The sequence below is a fragment of the Echeneis naucrates genome, chromosome 21, assembly GCF_900963305.1.
Source record: "Echeneis naucrates chromosome 21, fEcheNa1.1, whole genome shotgun sequence".
NCBI classification, from domain to species: domain Eukaryota; kingdom Metazoa; phylum Chordata; class Actinopteri; order Carangiformes; family Echeneidae; genus Echeneis; species Echeneis naucrates.
In genome coordinates, this window is record NC_042531.1 from 15,111,805 (window position 1) to 15,128,391 (window position 16,587).

Here is a 16,587-nt window from a genome sequence, read left to right on the forward strand (position 1 = left end):
TTATTATTATTATAATTATTTAATGCTGCAACGACTGTAAAACTGCCCCCATGAAAAATGATGCAACATTTCCATCTCAAAATAAATCCAGGATTGTTCTGTCTATTCTCTATTCGGCCTTTCGTGCAAAATGTGGAGCTCTGCAGATTCGTTTAAATAGGTTTTTACCTCTTGGGGCAAATCTTTTCCCTAGACTCATAAATCCTTTATTTTCTTATTGGATATTTAGGTTACCCAGAAAGACATTTGAAAATGAATCTCTGGGTTTCCTGATAAACGTAAACACATACTTACATTAGTGGCAAATTAAAACAATAATATACTGCTTTGTGTTGTGTCTGGCTGTTAGGCTGCTTCCTTTCGCATTTTTTTTTTTTTTTTTTTTTTTTCAAACAGGAACATCATAATTTTGCAGACATGAAAACAACTTAATGCGCTGCTGACTGCAACTGGTGTGGGACAGACACCTGGTGGAGGCAAATATGGCAAATTAACACCTTATAACCGATTTAATCTCTGCTCATTTTAAATGTTCACGTAGTTCTTTGAACAGAATTCCGGCACCTGCAAAAGTAGGATGTGAAGTGGTGGGCCCCATTTTGATTGACCCAGTCTCAAAGTCCCCACATGGATGATAAGTAATCAGCAGTGAGAGCAATCAGATGGTGACTGAAGTTTCACGTTATTTTACATGCTTAAAGACTCTTACCATTTCTTCAAAGGAATTATCCAATAAGCCATAGGCATGATGTTTTATTAAAATCTGAATATATTAAAAATGCCATTGACTTTCATTGGCTCTGTATCACCCGTTTACAGTCCCATCAGTTCAGCTACACTATCCAGTTAATAAAGCACATTCCAGTCCAACTGCAATGTCTTTGAATTGACTAATGAGAGATGCACACTAAATGAGAGAGATGGATTTTAGTTAACTCATATAAAGAGCAAACCTAACCGTGCAGCATTAAATGATTGTTCTCAACATTTCTGGTATTAAAAGACTGTAAGCCAGTGGCCGTGACTTCCAAATATCCCCCCCTGCAACACTGGTATGAACACTGCTTACTGCTTCAGGCACAGTGACTTCCAGACTAAAAAAAAAAAAAAAAACAACAAAAAAACAACAAAACAGCATAGGACATCTCCAGCTTCATGCTGGTTACCTTGTTGAGAAACACTGTCACAGCATCGAGCTATGTCCACACCATCTGAAGTAACACACCATCAGAAACAAACACCTGCCTGCAAATATTGTTAACAATAACAACATCTGCTGTAATAGAGATTTTAAATTTGAAAAGGATAGCAAAGTGCCCCTCAGGAATATTTCTACATCATTAAAGACGAAGTGGCTATGACCTCCTGTCCTTGACTAGCAAATTAGCAACTCTGTCATGTCTTACTACATACGGTACATTGATTTACACAAAGAGTGGTGAGATACAGTGTGTGACTCAGTTACACATTTAGGGGATTCTTGTTTGTGTGATGCAAACAATAAGGTGAATCTCTGCGGAAACTGCAGAGAAAAGTTGTGTCTTGGGAACATCATTTGCATCTGTTGCTTTAACCATGGCAGTAACAAGGTGTGTGACAGCTCTCACACACACACACACACACACACACACACACACACACACACACACACACACACATACACGCACTCAGATACACACAGCACCAGGTGCACTGTGCAAGTGCCTAGCTTCCACAATGATGTCTCCACAAACCATAGTTACTGCACTGCAAATACACTTCATATTGGGATGTTAATGTGTAATGTAATTTAAGACACATGAAGGATGATGCTCATGATTATCTCTTTTTTTTATGATGATCAATATCAAATTAGCCATAATGAGCTCTGGAGCATTCCTTTTTATGCACAAATGAAGGACTCTGTGTGATTATCACAGAATGTAAAAAAAAAAAAAAAAAAAAAGGGTATAGCCTCAATAGTATTGCTGAAGAGTGATTTAGATAGTCCAAGTCTGATTATCCAGTTTCCACAAAAGGTCAAAGGGGTGTGGTGTGTGTGTGGGGCTGACTTCAGTCCAAGCCAGTTTGTGGGCAGTATAGGCAGTATAGCCTGTCCCTTGAAGCAGCAGCTTTAGTGATGAAAATTATTTATCCCAGACTATAAATGCCAGGTCGCGGGGGGTATTGGAGCCAATCCCAAGTGACATTGAGCGAGGACGGGGTACACTGGCCAACATACAGAGACAGACCGAAACGAAAAACCACTCACACTCAGGCTAGAAATGTATGGGTGGTAATTCTATGTATTGTAATGTACATCCATTCTGGTTTCATTTTTCAGCCCTGGAGGTTGGAGCTTGTCTCTAAATCTTCTGGCCAATAAGCAAAGCTGATTACCTTTCAGGCTGTAGGTGCCCCTTTACAGAAACAGTATTTGCCAAACAAGTCAGTCAGTCTGTTGCTGTTCAGCCAAAACTCTATAACTTTAAGGACTACGTAGATATGTCAAACCTCCCATCACTGTTGAAGCTAAAGAGTTAATCTTTAAAAAACAAAACAAAACAAGCGTCCTCTATCAGCCACACAGATCCAGAAGGCTGTTGATGTGTAGTTAATGTGGACCTGAAACCTTTCATGTTGAGACTGTGCTGTACTGAAGATCCTTAGTGATCTCTGATAGTTACTAACTCCAGACACTTAAAGATGATTGTTGTAATTGACAAAAATAAGGCCGTTATTACTCTGGAAACAGAAAGAGGTCACTCATCAGATGTCTACATCTGCTTTGATAAGACGGTGAAAGCAACCCATGTTCCTGCTAGGTTGCTAGGTTACGCGTTGACTCATTATAAAATTAGTTGTAATTGAATGACTCAGTCAATCACTTTCCTATTAGCTTGACCTAATTATATCCGAAATCCAGCTCTGTCTTTTTTTTTTTTTTTTTTTTTATCTGTTATCTATAAATTGCGCTGTGAGGTGCAGAAAAACGGCTCACCATTAGACAAGTTCGTTTGGGAATCCATGCATTTTATCGCACACAGTGAATTATTTTGCTACAGCTCTTTCAAGTACTTGGCTGAACATTGCAGTCAGAGGTGGGTGAAGCATAGCAGAAAATCATTAGAGTGCTTTGTGCCACTGTCCCGGAGGATAGACTGATTTTTATCAGTCTGAGCTGAGTTGGAGAAGATTTAGGTGGTCCTATTGATGGGACAGATGGTATGAGAATCTAGATTGACATGTTCATTGATTATTGTTCAGGTTAATAAAACTGATAGATGAAACATGAGAATTTCATCTGATGAGCAAAGTCTGTCACCAGCGTTATTAGTCTTGATTAACATCTGACTGATCGTGACTTTGAGCTTGTTTAAAAGAAATATATTGCAAAAATTATTTACTTATTTACCGTAACACACCGTGAATAACAATCATTAGTCATATATTGACAGTTATGAAACATGGTGTATGGAATTTATGAATTTATGAAGTTCACTGTTAAAGTGATTAGGTGATTAACTTGATTATTCACCCAATTGCTTGCAGTGAGATAGTTTCCCTTCAGCACTCCTTTGGGAATTAAACTCTTTAGTCAGTTGGTGGACTTGTGCTCTTTACAAGTTGCATTTCATCCCCAAAAGGTTTCAGCGCTGCTTCATATTTGTCTATATTGTCTTTATTTGATTTTTCTGAGGCGGACAGAGGCTTGCACGAGTCACCATCTCAGTATGCATGGTTGGTGGTAATCAACTGGGCAGCATGGCAGTGTGGTGGTTAGTGCTGTCAACCCCACAATAAGAAGGTCGCAGGTTTGGTTGTCGGCCTCGGACCTTTCTGTGTGGAGTTTGCACGTTCTCCCCATGTCTGTGTGGGTTTCCTCCCACCGCCCAAAGGCATCATGTCTGGGCTAACTGGTCTGTAGGCCTGAGTGTGAGTGGTCGTTGGTCTCTATCCGTCTCTGTGACGGACTGGTGACCTGTCCAGGGTGTACCCCGCCCCTCGCCTTGAATGTTGGCTGGGATTGGCTCCAGCACCCCTGCGACCTGGAAATGGAAAAGCAGTAGAAGATGGATGGATGGATGAATGCATCTGCTTTAGACCTGAAGCTGCATTTACAGCAGCTATATAAGAATGAAATACTGACCTGCCAAACAATATTTTGAACTGTATTTTCAAAGATTAGCTCATTTTTTTTCAGTATGTATAATTTACATACATAGATAAAAATGTTGGAGTGATATTATCTGCCACAGTATCAATATGTGAAGATATTCAAAAGACCCTCTATGAACTGCTGTGAATAGATACATAAGCATGTGCTGGAATGATGGCATGGTGCAATTTTTACTTAAAAACGGCACAAAAGACAGTTAAAACTGTGAGAGAAACATAGTTTTTTTTAGTTGGTAGCCTTTTCTCCAGCATTGTGTCTCCTAAACCGGATGCTTACCTGTAAAACTGAAGGCAAAGGTGTGAGCACTAACCAGCTGTTGACTGATTGGACTTGTCAGCCTTCAAAACATCTGATTGGATTTGGCCACTGTGAGGCCTCTGCTTTCCCAAAGTGAAGCGGCACAGGGCTCTCCACAGAGAGAATGTCCAATAAAGGCCCACTTTCAGCTTTCCTCTTCTCCTTCCTCGCTTATCTGGAAGGCAAAATCAGATAAGGGCTGCACCCAACAAAGGTGATCGAGTGTTTGCAGTCAATATGTCATGCACCATCTCCGCAGCAGAGGTTGATTGACCATCAATTAGACTTCTGATGTAGATATTCTTTAAATTCATCTAAAAATCAACTGTTTTCTTGAGGGGTTATTATCAAACTGCCACATTTAATAAAGACAGTTTGAAAGGAAGACCAAATCGTGGCTGTATCTTCTGTCTTTAGTTTTATGCTGCCATATAACACTTCATCAGTGTGGAGGGTTTCAATGGCACCATATCTGTGATATCAGCAAATTTCTTAATATAACCTTCCTTAAAGCCGAGAGAAGGATTTAATATTTTATACATCGTAGCTAAAATATTCAAACTGCACATCAAAGATAGCTTTCTTGATTGTGTAACGTGGTTTTGGTAAGTTTTGCTCACATAAAGAGGATAGGAAATACTGTCGCCTCAGTCGCTGCTTATGTGAACTGAAGTTGCACAAAGTGGCTTTCATGTTGTTTATCTGTAAAGTAGCCCGTGTCAGTGGTGTCCGGACCAGTATGGGACTGAGCACATCAGGGAGCTGGTGATGGGAATGATTAACATGGAGCTGCGGGTGGGGAGCAACACAAAGCTGACCACAGCTCAAGAGGGCCCAGATAGTAAACTGAATAATTATTTAAGATGTCAGCAGATTGCAGTCCCCACAATGTTTTGGGTCAAACATTGTGTTGGTGGGGGAGTGAGTTCCTCCCTGAGCAAATTTTCAACATCAAACACTTCATATCCTGCATTGTACTGAAATCTTGTGCACCAATTTGTTCCTTTTCTCCATGACTGTATGGTGCAAATGTCTTTATTTATTGAAATGGAAATACAAAACTCAGGCAGCAGGTGATCCAGAATACAGTTTGTAAAAAAGAAAAAAAAAAAAAAGTAATTGAAAATGATTCATTTATTTTTTTTTTAACCTCAGTTGATCCACTATGGACATGTATGCCCTTTTCCATCTTTTCCATAACGCTGCCAGGCCCGGAAAACACTTTAATGTCTAGCTGTTTCCATGACCATGGGCAAAGGTATAAGAAGAGCCATTTGTCTGCCTGTGCCTTCCTCTCGCCCCCTTTTTCTGCCTCTCTGTGGCTGCTACCTCCTACATGAGGTTTACATTTTTGCAAGACTCATTTGCATTCATTTAGTCTCATTTATTTGTATGGTCATTTTGTCCCAGAGAAGTTTAATGTACTAATGAAAGATTAAGAGGCAATTATGTGGATCACTTCACTCACTCCAGCTGCACTACCCCTGTCTCCTGTGGTGGCAATTATGATATACCCAACAAATTGTCATTGTTCTTTGACTACTGGGTATTGTTTTGTCATCGCTGGTGGTCAGACTTGAATGAATGCATCCCTGTGTTGTGAACCAAACAAACTTACCTTAATAGCCTAAAAATGTTCTCTAATCTCAGAATGGATGAAAGTGTCTCATGCTCATGTCGAAATGCTGGAATTCAAATTGAAATTCCTCACAATCAAATCACACACTGCTGAGCGTGTCTGCTCCTGTCTTAGCTCATGATGAAGCTTTCATGCTACCTTGAAGTTAGTTAGTGACTCAAGGCTTACTTGTTTTTTTTTTTTTTTTTTGTTTTTTTTTTACTTTTGACAAACGTACGAATATCAGATTTCTTCCATCCTACCCCCTTGGCCTCTAGCATCAGAGGTGGGAATGAGACGTTGTGCCACTGCTGGCTGAGATCACAACACTCTGCGTTAGTGTGTGTGTGTGTGTGTGTGTGTGTGTGTGTGTGTGTGTGTGTGAATGCTGAGAAGTATGTTAGCCACAAAAAGATTAATCGGTTGTGTGCTCAAGATTCGTATTCATATTTTGGGAGTAAATAAAGCCTATTTGCTGAAAACAAAACACTGGTCCTTGCCAGAGGCATTTTAGCATCTATGAGCAACGTCATGGCGTTTTTTTCAAATTTAAAAGTCCCATATGACTGTTATGTTTTACATACTCCTTGTTTCCCAGGTCTAATTTTTTTCTTATTCGCTACCCAAAGATATCAATCACTAATACTGAAACAACAAATTCAGGCTTCATGAATCATTTGGTGCAGTGTTATGCTCAGAGAAGCTCATGTTTAATGAATATCAGCTGTGCTGTTTAATTGCGTGTATACAGAACTCTAATTTCCATAAAATCACAGCCAGGATGTCTAATGTTTTGCTGATCTATAGTTGAGCTTGTGTGTTGTACTTTTCATTTATTAAAGGGCACGTTGTTCTGCCTTTTGGTACACGCAACAGCTTTATTTCTGTTAGGAGCACTGCATTAATATCAGCGCGCAACAGTTTTCACTAACCAATAGCAGGAAGCATGATCCTGTGAAATAAACTGATTAAACTAAAATATTATATATGATAACAGAAATAGAATTGCAGTTGAAATAATGAGGCTTTGCACTTTTATTCAGACAAAACGACTGGAAAGATGAAACAGCAAAATTCTAATTTGACATCTTTTGTTATTTCATATCAAATGAAGCCACGAGTAGCAGTGAGTGAAATGAGCTTGGATAATATATGCATTTTCTTTTTGTTTGGGTAAAATTTTTTGTAACACATTTGCCATAATGTATCTTTGATGGATTGCTTTTGCTTGTAGAGTTAATTTTAAAGACTTAGCAGCCATGGTTCTCCTTTATATCTGTTGGCAGCTGGAGGGCTATTGATCTCTTGTTGGTCACTTCCACCGGGGTCATGCTGGAGATGGAGGACATGAGGGCACCTTGTGGTCAGAAGCTCTTAATAATATGTTGTTGCAGATCAGGAAAGGAATTTGTTATTCAGTGAAATTGTACCTTTGAAGACATATATTGAAAAAAAAAAAAAAAAAGTCACAAAAGGGATTCTAGCAGGTCTTCCAGTAAGACAACAACCCAAAACATACTTCAGAAAGCCTTCAGAATGGGTTAAAGACAAAGTGCTGGAGAGTCCTGAATTGGTTTGCAATGAGTCTTGACCTGAATCCCACAGAAGACTTGTGGAGAGATCTCAACAGAACAACTAGAAAAAAGCACCCTTCAAAAACCCTTCTGAAAACCTGGAGTGTTTATAAAAGAAGAATGGTCCGAGATTACAGTAGAGTGGTGTGAGAAACTAATTAATGGCTGCAGGAAGCTATTCATTTCATTTTGTTTGCAAGGATGTATTACGAGCTATTAAGTTGAGGCTGCCAACGATTTTGTCGTGTGTTTCTGGAGCTTTGTGTGATAATGCATTTAAAACGTTGTTTGCCAAAGTCTCTAGTTATGTCTATCAAAAAGTAACTGAGTTAGTAGAACTGAGAAATCAGCTGATCATTCAATTATTCATAATTAAAACTAAACAATATCTATTTTTCCACTTTGTAAACGCTACCTTTGATTTGGTGTGTGTGTAATTGTAACGATGGAAACAGTAATTAGTCAGGTTACATGTCACTGAAAAAACACCATTTCATTTCATGCTGTTCTTCTCATCACTTTCTGGGAGAGGTGGTCCATTACCTGACCCAAGTGTAAGGGTGCATATATTTTTGCCCAAGGTTGTAAAAATAGTGCTGCCTAACAATGTCTCATTGTGTTCTTTGATCTCAAAAGTCACAGAAATAAAATGAAATAATGGTGTCAAATTACCTGAAACAATATCCCAAAAGGCCACAATGCTGTTTTTTTTATTGTTGTTTTTAAGCAATTTACAATTTCTCACTTTTGCAAGAAGTGTTTTTTGGAGATTGAGAGCATTGTTATGTGTCAAGTTTTCAATTACCATCTAATTCACAGCAGTTCGCACTACTCAGCATTGTGTGTCTTTGTGGCACATTGTTGTCCTGAAGAATACATTATTCAGCAGTTTTGAGTTAGTGTTGTGTCGATCCAAGGCTCCATTTTCTCCTTCAGATTTGTTTATTCAAATGTGACAGTTGTGAAGCAGCTGTCTTAACACTGCTGCTGGAGGTGCGAGTGTATTATGAGATTCAAAGAGACAAAGACAGCTACCCCCCTCCCCTTCCGCCAAATGCACACTGTTGTCAGACAGATGACATGTTTGTAAAGTCCCTGAAAGAACATTCACCTGTTTCTTTCTAACAGGGATTCATCCTCCAACACTGACAGGATGCTGCTATTTTCCTGGAATTGATTGCTTCTCAGTAACGAACTGACTACCTACAGATGATAACAAATATTCACAATGACAAAGCCATTACAGATTGTACCGACCGATTTATTCATATACCAAAAGTTTTCAGAGCTCACTGCTGAATTATATTTTAATGGCCATTATGTCTATGTCTGTAATATCATATTTGGTTTGTAAACAGAGTGCTTGTTCCAAAATGCCTGAACTCAAGTGGTGACAGATGAAAGTTGTCAAAGAATGGCTCTGATGAATCTGTAGTTGCTTAGGTATAAGTGAAGTCATGCTTCATGTGCATTGTTTTTGTAAGCAGAAATGAACTGACTCATGGCTGTTGCTGTGTTGCTATAAACAGGTACCGACTGTGACTGTGATATTTGAAGGGAATTACTGATACTGTGTTAGTCAGACACGGGATAAGATTGTAATGACAGATGTTCGGCTTTGTGAATCTTTTATAATTGTTATTGTCACTTTTGTACAGGTACAGTGTCAGTATCTTTCTTTGCATGCTTCTGAGACCATTTTAGTGGCCCAAAGAGAGACGACACACACATTAAATCACAATAATTAGGCTGATTTCTCCTCTTTTGCTTCTGCTTATCCTTTTTCGTGTTATTTATTTATTTATTTTTGCCCCGATAATCGTGCCGTTAAAGTCTGATATGGTGACAGCCTGAGTAGGGTTGGAAAGTACCAAGAAATATAATCAAAGTAGCTCAGAATCCTTCGTCTAGATCTAAAAAGTAATAGTCTTTCTATTTTATCGCTGTGGATGTATGCACACATCTGTATTTTTCTCAGGTGACCTACATCTGAAACAACGCTGATAAGAGCAAGTTTCATTTCTGTGACTGTCTGCCCTCTGAGCAAGTTCCGCTGACTCTGCATTCAAAAATGTTGCTCATTAAGTCCCCAGTCCGTAGTGAAGTACGTTCTCTCTATAGGATACTACACTACGTCCTTAGCAACAGTAAAACTGCCAGCAGGGAGTGGAGACTTATTTCCAGCTCTAATGGGATCAGGACACCTTTATCTGGAGTTTTTATCAGTTGATTAACTAATGCATTGTTCCTTGTTTGAGATGTAGAAAGTTGGTTCAGTCACCCCGGGTTGAAGGGGTCAAGTCAAGGTGAGATCCAATCAGGCCCGAGTGCTGTCCTGGGCTGCCGGGTCCCGTTGTAATTACACTCCAAGACTCCTCGTGCTGTTATAGATAAGGTGTGGGCATTGTTAGGGGACTTGGGGAAACGTTGTCTACACAAACATATTGTTTCACATTTTTCATGTTAATTGCATTGTCAGGGATTGGTAGGGCTTTGCATCATGACTACAAAGTTTCAAAGTGACCTTTTGCGCTACAAGTTCAGGTCTCTCTGTGTTAGATAGTTTTTTTTTTTTTTGTTTTTTTTTTGTTGTTGATTATTTAAAATAAACGATCGCATGTAATGTTGATTCGCACTTCTCATTCATAAAACAATTGGCACACTTTAGCCATAGATCCTCTAATATGATTTGGCAACAATGTCAGCGGTTTATGAGTATATGAAAAATCTGCATTTGTATACTTGAAGCATGGATTGAAGAAAACTTGATGAACAGCAAATTTTAGGGCCTTTTGTTGTGTTGACTTAACTAATTAACGTGTGTACCTTTTATACGGGAGACTCATTAGACCTTACTCATTATCTGTCATAAAAGCATTTGTGGTCATCATTAAGGATATTACGAGTAATCCATGAATCTAATAGTGGTCTGACTGGCATAACTGCCTGCTGTGTCTTTTTTACAGTATAAATTCAAAAGTTGAGGCTGGAGCATAATCTCCCTCTCAAATGACTTGGCAGTGCTTTAACATGAATTTTGAGTCTCCATTAGCTGAGAGCATAGACACTAATCAGATTTTTTGTTGCACGTGAAATCAAATTATCCATATGGTGAAGCTCAGCATTATCTCCAACTAGATCTCACATACTGTGACATCCTCATGACGTCCAGGTCACGGCTCTCGCTCCTCCATCTTAAGGCCCAACACAGCAGAGTAAATTTGTATCCCCTTGTGCACGGGAGTATTTGATTGGTAGATCAAGTTTTGTGTCCCCCTGTCTGGGACTCTCATTGAATTACCACCATGTGGGCCCAGCATCTGTTCCTTCTGGTCGCAGCAGGTCGCTGTCGTTAATTGAAGCGTAATGGACTCAACAGCGGGGAAGGTCAGACAGTGTGCTCCGGTGATGCACAGCTCCTGTCAGAACCTATACACACCACCCTTAGAAATTTTCCATCTCCTCTCAAAGAGCAAAATGAGGCTGACATGATGATTTTGCACGTTAGTCATACACTGAAAGTCAGAATACAAGTTCCTTGTTTTATTTTATTTATTTATTTATTCAGCTTTTACTTGCTTTAATGTGCACAGATGGACAAACTGGTCCATGTGTCCCACTGGTGATTTTATTCAAACTGCTGGTATTTGGTACGCCATGTATAGATTTATATTAAAGTCTGTGTTCACACATTTATCATGTGTTTGCTTGCTCTTCGAGTTGGGTCTTACTGCTCTGAAGACAGTCAGCTCTAGCACTAGCATAGCCATTTATCTTGGTGCTCAGACCTCAAAGCACTATGAATTATCCTCCAAGCTTCACTCGTGTTCGAGGATTTCAAAGGATTTCATGGCACATTGGCATGAGATCAGAGAGTCATTTTTATGAATCAGAATACTATTGAACATGCTACAGATATTGAAGGGATTGTTTGGTTAGCTGTAACAGATTCTCTCAAGTTTTATTGGCATTTGGGGCTTTTTACTATAACAAGTCGCTTCTGGGTTCTGTAAAGTAGGAGATGCTTGGTATGTATCTTGTGAATCCCTGGTTACAGTCACTCTGGTTCATGTCCCAGGTGATGCTGTGCTGTTTCCTCTTCAGGGCCGTTGCCATTTCCAGGTCCACTTCAGGAATATGTGTCAACAGGAGTGACCTGTAAGTTGTCCCATTGACCTTTGGCTCTCTGCCAAAGATTGGCATCACTGCCAGATGGCGCCTCAGCTACAAGTCCCTTCCTGCCTTTTTCTGCCAAAGTCATGGTGAAACCCAAAGTCAGGTGAAGGTGTGAAGCCTTTTTACACACATCAACAAATGCTGGATTTGGTAGTCAAGTAGCCTTTAGCGCTTTGCTAATTGCTTAATAACTGAAATTCTGATATTTGATATTTGTGTCCATGTAAAACTGAGGATATGCTCTACAGAGTCAGAACTAAGTCAACATAGTAGTATAGAGTCCCAGTTGAAGCAATAGTGTGGGAATAACATGGGAAATATAATGACACAATGCTTTGCATCTTATTTGTAATTCAAGATTTCACATTTCAGTTTTGTCAGAAGTGTCTATCTCTTTTATCCTTTAGTGATTAAAGAAACATATTTAATTTAGAATCTACCAATGGGACAAAAGCAGTACAAATGAGGAAAGAATCCTTTTTGCTGGTTTAGAGATAAGAGGAAAACTGGCTGGCTGGGTCATTGGATGAATCCATGGATAGTTCATCTTTGGTGAGGGAAGGTAACAACTGGAAGGTATAGTTTTTATCCCTATAACATCACAATAATAATAACTTGAATATGTAATACTGATCTGCTCACTGAGTGGAAATAAAAATGCATTGCAATTAAAGTCCAATCACAGAAAAAAAAAAGAAGAGACTTCTGGATTCTTCCTGTTTGTTCCCAGAATCTGACAGTTTGAATGTGCCGTTTTTGTGCGTTGCCTTATTGAAACACATGATGTTCTGTGGTATTCTATTTCTGTCTTTCATGCTCCAACTTGGCTGTGTAACAGATTAGCTGGTTAAGAAAGGAAACCTTTTGTGTGCCTTGTTTGTGTTGTGCATGTCTGCACAGAAAACACAATCTAGTCCATATTTGTGTGAGGAGGGGCATAATAAAACTCTAAGAAATTGACTGACCTTATGCTGATGAGAATTTCTAAATAATAATCTATTTATGCTCTTTCAGAGATGCAACAGTGAAACGACAAATGGGAAGCACACTCTAAGTCCACAACTGCAAGAAAACAAACAAAATGAAACAAAAAGGGAAAACACATGCTACAAGAATCACTTCACTGGAATCGAAAGCCAGTAAATGGCTTGAAGTAGTAGCTATATACTCCTTATACAATCACTGAAAGCTTTGGCTGTGTACACAGCACGAGGTGAAACACACTTTCAGTAAGCGTTGGACTGCACCAAGGTTGTCCCTTCGTCTCATTTGTGAAATTCAGGACAAGATCTCAAAGTGCAGCCAAGGCAAACCTCTGCTTTTTCCACAGTATGCAGTAACTATACCTGGATGACAGGTATAAATTTTGCTCCAGATGAAGGAGATCAAGAATTTTGTGGTCTTGTTAACAAGTGAGGTCAAGCTCGAGTTAGAGAGCAGTGAGAGAGCTGAGCTGAAGGACAAAGCACTTAATATACAAGTCGTCTTTGTTCTCAGCTATATCACGAGCTCTGGGCAAGGACGGGGAGGGAGATTGTAGACACACCTGGCTGTAATGGGTTTCCTCTTGAGAATCGCTTTGCTTCGGGCATCTGATTAGGATCCCTCCAGGGTGCTTTCCTTTGGGGATTCTCCAGGCATGTCCAACTGGAAGAGTACCCTTGGATAGGCTTAGAACAGGGTTTATATCGCCCATCTGTCCTGGGGACATCTCGGGATTCCCCTCGAGGAGCTGGAAAGACCTTCTGCATATCTGGAATAGCCTCGTTGGCCTGCTGCCGCTGTGAGCTGACCCCTGTGAAAATAAATGGATGTATGGTTTGATGGACGACGGATCTTTTGAGGTGTGAGCTGGCCATCGCAGCAGTACTGTATGTAGATGTCGGCATATGGAGAGAATGGTCACGAGACCATCACTGCCTCCAGCATCTCAAAGCACTTCTCATGTAACAATTCTTTTTGCATGTGCTCTCTCTATGCATGTGATTTTCTATATTTTACATTTCTGGATATAGAACATGTTTCCCTGAATGCACCTCTCTTTTGCATGTTCTTTGAATAGGGGAGCGCTGAACTGCAACTGCCTTGACACTAGCAAAATATGAAAGTATATTTTCTTAGAGCACTGTTATTAGTATTAATAAAGTGACCGAACTAGGCCACAAACAGTTCAAAGTAAAAAACACAGCTTTTGTTGTCAAATGTTATCACTAACAATGTGCCGATGAATGTTTTTCACAAACAAGTTTTTCTGTGTTTATAGTTGATTGTATTTATATCTTGGAGCTGGATGAAACTGCAGAAAAATAAGCTGGCCCTTTACAATGACTGTGGCTGGAAGGCTGCCATCCCACGGCACTCCAACTTGTGAGCAAGAGGGTCATGACACTCAGCAGGACTGTTAGTATTCAATTTCATAATGGAGTTTAGTAAAAAAACAACAAAAAGTCCCACACATTCACTATATAGGGAATTTTTTTTTTTTTAAGAATGAGACCCACAAGGTCCTGACTGTTACGTTTATTCTCACATGCTCTCTCGGCACCACATTTTATAACTTCTGATGTAGTGCCACATTGTATAGACAATGGCACTGCATGGATACAATGCATCAAGGGACTCACAGGTTCTTTGTAATGAATATTTGTTTCATCCGGCCACCAAGGACATTTTTATTCAGTGTGATTCAACATTTCTGTAAGCTTACTCTGAAGCCATCACTTGGCCGTCTCACAATGGGATTTTGAATACAAAAAGAAAAAGGTTGACAGCTGCCTGTCAAACCGTTGTACTTTGTACATTGTTATGGGCCCAAGATTAAAAAGGCCTGCAATACAGAAAAACTGAAACCACTTTTGTACTCCCCTGACAGCCATCTTTCTGAAAACCTTTGACATCATATGTGAGTTCAATGATTATATATTGCTTCAACGGCTCCTTTTATCAACATAGGCACAAGGTCGCTGTCCATGTGCTTTTCAAGGTGCATGAATCCTCAGCTTGTAATGTTAGAGTAGCACTTGATGGCACATATTAACAAAAGCCCCATTTGGGAAGCATTTATCACCCGATAAAAGTTTGGGTGACCTTCCTAAATTACTTTTTTTAATTTACTCTTCGTGCACATTAGGATGTAACACAAATCTTCTGTCGGTATCAGTGTGTCACAAAAATGTGTGTCTCTATTCAATTTATAATGATGGCCTGTATTGGAACTTAATCAGGGTCATTCTCTGCATTAAATTGCATTCTGCTGCCCTTTGTAGTCCCGACACATATACTGTAGAGGGTCAATAAGTTTAACTGCCAACAAGATATATTCTGTTTCAACCATGAATTGTAATTTTACATGTATAATATATAACAATTTATGAAACCTCACATGTTGAATGTCAAAATGTAGGATTAAACTAAATGAATATCAAAGCTGTGAAACTGTTTACTAAACTAAACTTTGTAGGTAGTCCAGAATATCAGTGGCAAAGATACAAGTCAGCCTGTCATTGGCTCTGTTTTGTGGTTTTCTCTAAAGGGTGGGGGTTGCCTGAGATAGGACAGGGCTCAGTTTTTAACCTCAGACAAACTTGATATTTATTAAACAAAAAAACACAAGTATTCCCAGCTCATTTAAGCCCCACTGAACATTTTCCTCTAACAAAGAAAGTTGCGCCTGTAGTGGAGATAATACATTTTGTTGAAAAACGAGAAAGCTATTGACACAAATTTGGAAAGCTCCCTTGGCACATTAGCATGCACATGAGTGTCCTCCTAATATCGGGGCTTCACTTTCCCATTTTCTGACAAGTTGTGCACAGTGAAGGCTTCAAAATAAGTTCATGAGTTACATATCCCACCTGTGAAATATAAATTAGACTTTATCCTGTTCGGAATTACTGATCTGGCCAAAATAATGACTATTGTCAAGGACAATTGATGCCTTTTAAACCTGTATTTACCTCTGCATTTTTAGCACAATGCTGCTTTGGCTACCATGTTAACACTATACAGGAAATGAATACTAAGATTATACTGACACAAAGGAAAAGTTGAGATCTGACAAAGATTAATGAGCCTCTTTCATATATGATTCATTTAAATGAATAGGAAAGTGTGTCCAAAGGTTTGGCCTGTACTGTATATCTGTGACCATGAGTAGAGAGAAGAGCATAACATTTAAAGTAGAAGAAATGTAAATATCTGAGAGTTGTAAAATCATTTTGTGTCATCACAACGGACATAAAGGAGCCCATCCAATACACACGTTACAGTTGCAGTGTGCTGAATATAACAGCATAACATCAGGACATCATTTCAGTTGAAAAAGGTATTTGGTGTTCAAATTTCCATTTAGCAGACAGAACAGAAAGGTAAGGAAAACATGGGGACAAACAGGAGCTGCAGCAGCAAAACCACGCTCACAATCCCAATCCACTGCTTCTCACAAACCGGATTTACCCATAAAGTGTGCTTAAGTGTCTGCATTAAAGCCCATCATCTACCAGAGAGGCATGATTGATTTAATATATATGTTGCCATAATTCAGGAGTTCCACCCTCTCCCATTATCATTATGTTGCCATCATTCACAGACTAATCTTCACAAATGAATGTGTATTCTTGTGAAGCCTGTGAGCAGTGAGGACAGTTTCATTCACAGGCTCGGCGAAGAGCCTAATTGCAGCTGCCAAAACACTGAGTACTCAATACTAAAGTAGGTGCTTACTTCTTTTTGTACACTCTACACTCATGGAGTGAGTGACAAAT

The 16,587-nt window shown here is 39.4% G+C and overlaps 1 protein-coding gene across 1 annotated transcript in view; it reads left to right on the top strand.

Moving 5' to 3' along the window:
• The window catches only part of thsd7ba (thrombospondin, type I, domain containing 7Ba), a 184,093-nt gene that overhangs the window by 39,959 nt on the left and 127,547 nt on the right, over positions 1-16,587 (top strand). The gene's annotated exons all lie outside the window — the stretch shown is intronic.